The sequence below is a fragment of the Epinephelus moara genome, chromosome 19, assembly GCF_006386435.1.
Source record: "Epinephelus moara isolate mb chromosome 19, YSFRI_EMoa_1.0, whole genome shotgun sequence".
Lineage (NCBI taxonomy): Eukaryota > Metazoa > Chordata > Actinopteri > Perciformes > Serranidae > Epinephelus > Epinephelus moara.
In genome coordinates, this window is record NC_065524.1 from 40,565,499 (window position 1) to 40,573,949 (window position 8,451).

Consider the following 8,451-nt stretch of genomic DNA (forward strand, 5'->3'; position numbering starts at 1 on the left):
TCAAGAACTCCGAAATCCTTCAGGTGTTACTGTTAATTTTGGTTGCTGTTATTAATTTAATTATTAATCAAACTCCAAATTAATAGTTTAGCGTATTTTATGAGACTAAACTCCAAATTAATAGTTTAGCGTATTTTATGAGACTGATATCTTTAATTGGCTATCATTTTTCCTTTACGGGAATGGTGCCCCACGAGGTGATTTAATGTTAATTAAGTCACATTATTTAACATGATTATTAATTATTATTAATAATTATTGATTTTNTCCTGAGCTCATGCATAGAAGGGATACCTACTTTGCCTTACGCACGAGACTGGCGACACTGGGGGGTGTGTAGGTGTGAAGAAGCGCTATGTCACCATCAGAAGGACTTTAAACTTTAGAAAGAGGGAAAATGGTTAATGACATGAGATAAATTAAATAAAGAACTTATTTATTTTTTCCTCAAATAATAAGGAACACGGTGTTGAATTTTTTAACTGCTTAAGTTTGCAGACATCACAAACTGTTCTTCAATTTACAAACCATGCTGTTTGGCGGTTTTTCACAGACTTGAGTGTGTACAGAGCGTTTTAAGTTTTAAGGTCTACAAGAGTCTTTCTTTTGAAAAAATGGTTCAGTAAAATAGCGGTTGAGAATCTCTGTCAAAACTGATTGTTTCTTTTGTTTTTTGTTTTCTTTTTTGTTTTTTTAAGAATATAAGCTAAAATTACAGTTTTTAAAACACCATCCCTTACCACATAATAGTAATGGCATTATTAACAAAAAAGAAAGTATTTCTGAGATTCGCATATTGTGACGCGATCAAAACCCCTCCCAGAGCGGTTTATTGGTGGCCAAATGGGTGGGGAGGACCTATTTAAGGACACGTCCCATGGCAAGCAAAAAAACTTTGTGCAAATCGCATCCCTGTGTGTGAAGACAACAACACTTTCGCTAGACACCATTTATGCTCACTTCTCTACATTTGTAGAAATGGCTCTTGTTTCTGGTAAGTAGAAACAAAACTTTTTTTTTTTCTTTTAAATGCTATTTAAGATGTTACAAGAGTCTGTGTGTCTGATTTTTAAATTCTACTAGTGTTTCCAAAACAGTTCTGAGACACCTAGAAGAACCCCAGGAGTGGGAAAATTCATCAGCGGCTCTGGAAAAAAGACCACAGTTCTTAGGTAATACGTTGCACACATTGTCATATACAATTATATATCCCTGTATTGTCTAGGAGAAAAAAGAGGTGTATATATTCTGTATAATACACAAAAGTTTGTGATTTTCTGTAGAGGAACAACATCTATTTGATGAAATCCCATGCCGAAGGGACGACGAATGCTCTCGACCTGTTGCTGTAAAGAAGAGATCTCCCGCCAAAACCTCTGGAAACCATTGTAAGTAATCTTTTTTTCTAAAAATGTGTGAAATGAAAAACTATTGTCTAAATAATTCTGTTTAAATTCCAACCTTTATCTATTTTAAATTAACATATATTAAACAGGTGAATCTCTGGCAACGCCATGGGCATCAAACAATAGACAGCGCTTACATAAAAGGCCAAGAGACGAATCACGACCAGAGTTGTCCACATATACCCCCAAGACCTGTCACGAGGACTCTGCTAGCCAGAACTTAAGAGATCTGGTGAAGCTGATCACCCCAGGGAGCAGATTTGGAAAGTCCACTCAACCATCTGAGAAGATCTCAAACGGTCAGCACCCTTTATCTAAAATATGTGAAACTAGATATAAAACGGTTGCTCAAATAATTCTGTTTTAATTTCAACTTGGATATGTGTTTTGTATTTGTCAAACAGGAGAATCTCAGACAACGCCACGAGCACCAAGCAGCAGGAACAGACTGCGTTTGATTAAAAGGCCAAGAGACGAATCAGTACCTGGAAGACCTGTGCAGAACACAACACCTCCTGCATCGCCAATCACAATCACGGACAGTCCGGACATAGGGGACATTGGCCATGAAGATTTGAGAGATGCAACGGGAACAATCACAAACAATTCTTTGAATTCCGCCCCTGCTGCTGAGGAGTCAGACATCGAGAACTGGACGGAGGCGCAAATACAGCGGTACGACGCACACAGCTTCAGCGTGGACGATCCCCAGACAGAGGCAACAACCAGTAAGACAAAATACACCACATCTTTGGTACACAGAGTTGGCCCTCCACTTCAAATTAGAACTTTTAATTATGCTCAAAATCAACAGGAAGGTCTGGTGAGACGCAGTAAGGCTCAGCTACAAATATGCAGATTAACCAAGAGCATGTTAATTAGTGAAACCAGAAAACTAGGTAATATTTCATTAAAACAAATGAGAAAAAGTCACAAAATTGAGAAGGAAGTTGTCCATCTCAGAAGGGAATTAGGGATATTACAAGCAAAATACGATAGGGATATTGGACTTCTACACACTAAATTTGACGATATTCTTAAAAAGCTGAGCCCCTAGACTCGTCTACTCATTTCATTGTGTCTGATAGTGCCGCTTTATAGTATAGATTAATCATGTCTCGTAAATGCGTAAGCAAATCAAAACATGGCAAGCGATGCGCTATTGTAATCACTGACGACGAAAGCGATAGCGACAATGATTCTACACTTTCCTCTCCTCTCAAGAGCTTGTCAGATATAGAGGATGAAACCGATCAATTGTGTAACGGTTTATACTCAGACAGTGAGGAAAATTGGCTTGAATATGAACCACTCAAAAGCCTATCTGACGTTGAAAATGAGGTTGATGCGATAGAAGAGGAGGATGTAGAATTCACCACAGCACACAGTCTTCATCTTTTGCATGATTTGGGTATACTGAAAGGAAATGTAGCAGACTTTCTGGAGCCTGCTCCTGTAAATCCCACACCTCAGATGGGAGGTAATCAGACACCCCAGAGACATAACAATCAGGTCACCGGCACTGTAGAGTCAAACCCCCACCATCATATATGCCAAAAGAAGGGCGACACTATGACACAAAGACAAGACAAACGATTCAGTAGGGAATTGGCTGACCGTATTAGGCGAGCGGGAGGGATGCGGGACTTCAACATCACAGAGAGAAAAAAATTCAACGGGGTCGAAATTAGACAGCATATCAATTTAGGCAGCACAAGGACGAGTGATTTGAGAACAGCATTGGCGACACTAAGACACAAATTATCAGACATTATTGATTTTTCAACAAATTTGGCAGCGCCAGACGGCATTTTAAATGTTGTACTGAGAGGTCCATCATTGTCCAGCGACGTGTGCGCGGTATTAAACGCCGGTAACAGCTATAATGCGGAAACATTTCTGAGCGAGATTGAGCAGGTTATGCAAAGCAATGACCGAACGATATCGGACGATATGCTTGAGTTTGTCATCACAGCCGCTTTAAACAAACGAGGAGGTGTGAGGCGCAAACTAGGTAATATCCAGTATGATCAGATCATTCAAAAAAAAAAAGCCTGTCTCTACGCTCCGTCAAACACAGACAATAATCTGTGTTTCTCTATGTGTGTAGCACGTTATATGTACCCACACATGTCTGAGACCGACATTCAAAAACAGGCGCAGCAAATCCATGCCCAAGTAGGGTTTAATCCAAATCACAAAGTGTCGCTAGCAGACATAACAAAATTTGAGCAGCACATGGGAGTTAAAATTCTTGTTTTTCACCACAATTGTGGTACTAAAAAATTGGATCTGTATCAGACACGAGAACAACCTCACCCAAAAACAATCTGGCTCTATCTGTATGAGGACCATTATTATATGATACAGAACAAAACAGGTTTTTTTGGTAGTGCATACATGTGCGAATATTGCTACAAGGGTTATACGTCTCAGGCATATCACAAATGCAAATATTTCTGCAATGTATGTCTACCTGATGAGTGTCACAAACAACAGAATCTAACTCCCACGCGCTGTCCAGACTGTCAGCACATTTGTAGGTCAGCGTTTTGTTTGAACAAACACAAAGATGTGACAGAAACCAAACATCGAAAGAGATTTACACCGTGTGACAGCACTAAATACTGCAACGACTGTGGCCGTCTGTACTCAGTAAGTCACAGAAAAAATGCTGTGAGGCATAAATGTCAAAAAGGCGTATGCGGTCATTGTGGAGCCGTCAAAACCACAGACTAAGTATGTCTTTTATGACTTTGAAACGCGATCCGATGACAACAAACACGAAGCCAATTTTGTATGTGCAATTGATTTTGAAAACAAAAAATGGTGGGCCTCCGGCGCAACATGTGTCGATCTATTTGTGCAAAAATTTAGGCAACCAAAATACAAAAATTATACATTCATAGCACACAACGCATCGGGGTTTGACAACTACATAATGCTAGACTACTTCACCAAACAGGGCATCACACCGAGATTAACTATGCGCGGTAGTAGAGTCTTGTTGATGTATGATGCGTTCTACCAACAGAGATGGCTCGATTCTTTCAGCTTTCTACCAATGCGTTTGTCAAAGACTCCTGCAGCATTAGGTTTCGAATATGAAGAAAAGAAGGGCTTCTTTCCGCATTTGTTCAACAAAACAGAAAATGAAAAGTACGTAGGCCCGTTCCCTGAACCTCACTTTTACGGGTATGACAACATGTCTGACAAAGACAGGACAGATTTCATGCAGTGGTACAATACAGTGCGTGACGGGGTGTTTGATTTCCAGCTTGAACTACGTAGATATGGAATCAATGACGTTGTTGTGCTGCACAAGGCATGTACGGTGTACCGTGAGGCGTTCATAGAGTGTACCGACTTAGACCCTTTTGACTACACCACACTTGCCTCGTGTTGCATGGCTGTGTTTAAAACACGATTCCTACCCCCTGACACACTGGCATTGACATATGACGGTGCATACATCAGCCAGTACAAGACATTCTCCAGTGCGTCTATACAGTGGCTAGAGTTTGAGGCATTCAGAAACAAAATAGAAATTCGACATGCCCTCAATCATGGGGAAGAAAAATTTGGTCCGTATCATGTTGATGGTTTTTGTGACAGTGGAAATGAACGCACTGCATATGAGTTTGCCGGTTGTTTTTGGCACGGCTGTCCAAAGTGCCACAGTCCCGGTCATAAAAATGCTGTAAACAAGATTGCATTCGGCATCCTTTACAGACAATTTAAAGAAAAACTGCATGCTCTCAAACTGACACACAAGCTAAACATACGGATAATGTGGGAATGTGAGTGGGAACATGCCAAAAAACAGACCAGATGCTGCAGGACTTTCTGAAAAGTTATGATGCGCCTGAAAGACTCAACCCGCGAAAAGCACTGTTTGGGGGGTCACACCAATGCATACAGACTACACTACAAAGCTGCTGAGGGTGAAAAGATAAGTTATTACGATTTTACAAGCTTGTACCCCACTGTGCAGGCTCGTAAAAACTACCCAGTGGGACACCCCAAAATAATCTTCCGTGACTTTGAGCCCATTGAAAATTACTTTGGTCTGGTGAAGTGTACTGTGTCGCCTCCCCGGGGGTTGTATCATCCGGTGCTTCCATACCGTTGTAACAACAAGCTGATGTTTCCCTTGTGCCGAACATGTGCAGAGGTTCAAAACCAAACCGGTGAGTGTAATCACACTGCTCCTGAGAGGACCCTCTCAGGAGTCTGGGTCAGTTTTGAACTTCAAAAAGCTGTTGAAAAAGGGTATGTTGTTACCAAAATTGACGAGGTGTGGCATTTCGCTGAAAAGAGCAATGACTTATTCAAAGAATATGTTAAAGCGTTCCTTCAGCGAAAGCAGGAAGCTTCAGGCTATCCAAGTTATGCAAAAGATGAGACGTCAAAAGCCAAATATGTCCAAGATTACTATGACAAAGAGGGGATCCAACTAAACCCTGAAAAAATAGTTGTCAACAAAGCCATGCGAAGTATCAACAAACTGCTGCTCAATTCCTTGTGGGGTCGTTTTTCAATGCGTGAAAATCAGGCTACATGCGAGTTAGTGACAGACCCTGAACAATTTGCCCGCTACATGTTTAGCGATCAGTACGATGTCAGACAGTTTTCATTTGTATCTGATCACGTTGCACTTGTTCAGTGGAGATACAGACTGGCGCAGGCTGCTCTAACAAAAAACATAAACATCTTTATTGGGGCAATGACAACAACATATGCACGCATGATGTTGTACGACCTCATGGATAAACTGGGGGAGAGATGCCTCTATTCTGACACAGACAGTGTTATTTTTGTGTCAAAGGATGGAGATTGGATCCCAGAAACAGGTCCCTTTTTAGGGGACCTGACTGATGAGGTAAATGGTGACACAGGTGATGACGACTATATTGCTGAGTTTGTGTCAGGAGGGCCGAAATGTTATGCCTATCAGACAGCCCATAACAAAACACAATTAAAATGCAAGGGAATCACTCTAAATGCACACAACGCTTCTGTCGTCACACATGATGCCCTCGTCAGTCTTGTTTATGAGTTTGCAAACCGTGGCGAGACAACGCAAAATTTAGTGACAGGATCAGACACAATAGTGAGGAATAAAAAGACCTTCGAGCTGAAAAACAGGTCAAACATTAAAAAACTTCAAGTGGTGTACACCAAACGCCGCGTCTTCTCGGACTTGACAACTCTGCCATATGGCTATTAACATGGGGGCAAGAGAAATAAACAGTTTTGATTTTAGACTACAACATCCCTTTAGTCTAATTGTGTCAGGACCCTCAAATTGTGGAAAGACCTATTTTGTAAAAATGTTGATTGAGAATGTTGACAGACTGATTTCAGATAAATTTGAAAATATTGTATATATTTATTCTTGTTGGCAACCACTGTATAATGAATTGATGAAAATAAGAAATGTAAATTTTGTTGAAGGTTTGCCTTCGTCTTTATGTGATGATTCATTGTTACCTGTATATAAAAAGAACTTAATTATTGATGATTTAATGAACGATGCAAGCAACAATGTCGAGGTGCAAAATGTGTTTACGAAATATGTACATCATAGAAATTTAAGCTGTTTGCATCTAGTTCAGAATTTATTTTTCCAAGGAAGGGTCAGCATGGCAATTAGTCTAAACACAAATTATCTTGTTTTGTTTAAAAACCCCCGAGATAAATACCAGGTCATGTTAATGGCTAGACAGATGTTTCCGGGAAAAAGCAAATTTTTTATGGAGTGTTTTGAGGATGCTACAAGTGTTCCTTTTGGGTATTTACTGATTGATTATAAAGCCAGGACACCTGACCACCTCCGTCTCAGAACAGACTTGCTTTCTGACCTGCCTGTGGTGTATGTACCAAAAAAAAAAAAAACATGTCTGGGCGCCTGAGGAGAAACCTGTCTTTATTAAAACTCCTGCATGATGCATCACCCGCTCAAAGAAAGCATATCATTCAAAACGCATCCAAAGACTTTGTTTTGACATTGTGTGAAATAGCCTTGAATGTTTTAAAGGGCAAGGTACCTTTAAACAAGACACAGTATCAAAAGTTAAAAAAGAGGAAGGCGGAGATTAGATTAATAGCTGATAAAAAGGTCTGCATGTCAAAGAAAAAGAAGTTTATCAATCAGTCTGGTGGATTTCTCTTACCTCTCCTGAGTATAGCTGTGCCCTTCATATCGAGTCTCATTGCCTCAAGAAAATAAGAGAAGTTATGGAGCATGCTCAGAAAATGTTTCTTGTGCCTCAACAACAACTCGATCTTTTAAGAAGACAACCCGTGCGTGAGTCTATTCGAGAGGCTGCGGAAAATGAGCTGGATCGTGCTATTAAAGACATTCTGGATCAGAAAACTGAAGACCTTCATGAAAAAGCAAAAAAATATTCTATGGCGTTGCGGAGATTTCTCACAGTGGTAAAGCAGGGGGAAAGGGAGCAGAATACGCTGACTTTGGCTTTCCCGATCAACGAGGATGGTTCAGAACAGGTTTACACGAGCAATGAAAAAAAGAAAGACTCTGTGATTAATGAAATTTTGAAAAACATGCCGAAAAACTGCAAGAATAAGGCACAACATATTTTGGAAAAAATGGATGCCTCAAAACACATTACATCTTGGAACCCACAAGGAGAGTTTATTTTTAATGGAAATGTTGTAAAAGGTTCTCATGTGTATGATTTAATAAAAAATGTCACAGCATCTCACAATGTTCCTGATGATCGACGTCCTATAGGTTGGGAGGATTACTTAAAATCTTTAGCCGTGTTGAATATACCTTTATCAGTTGTGCCAAATCAACAAGTCAGGGGAAAAATTCTGGAGTTTAAGGAACAAGTTCTTGCCCCAGCCACTCCTCTTGTGAAAAGAAGCCGACGACCGGACATTGAAACAACTCCCTTTGTATCTCCTAGACTATGCCTAAGTGACTGGATAGATTTTTGAAATGTGTGATTCTGCTGAGTGTGTGTGTTTTTAAATAAAGCAAAAGAAAACATAAATTTATAATTTGTAGAGTCGT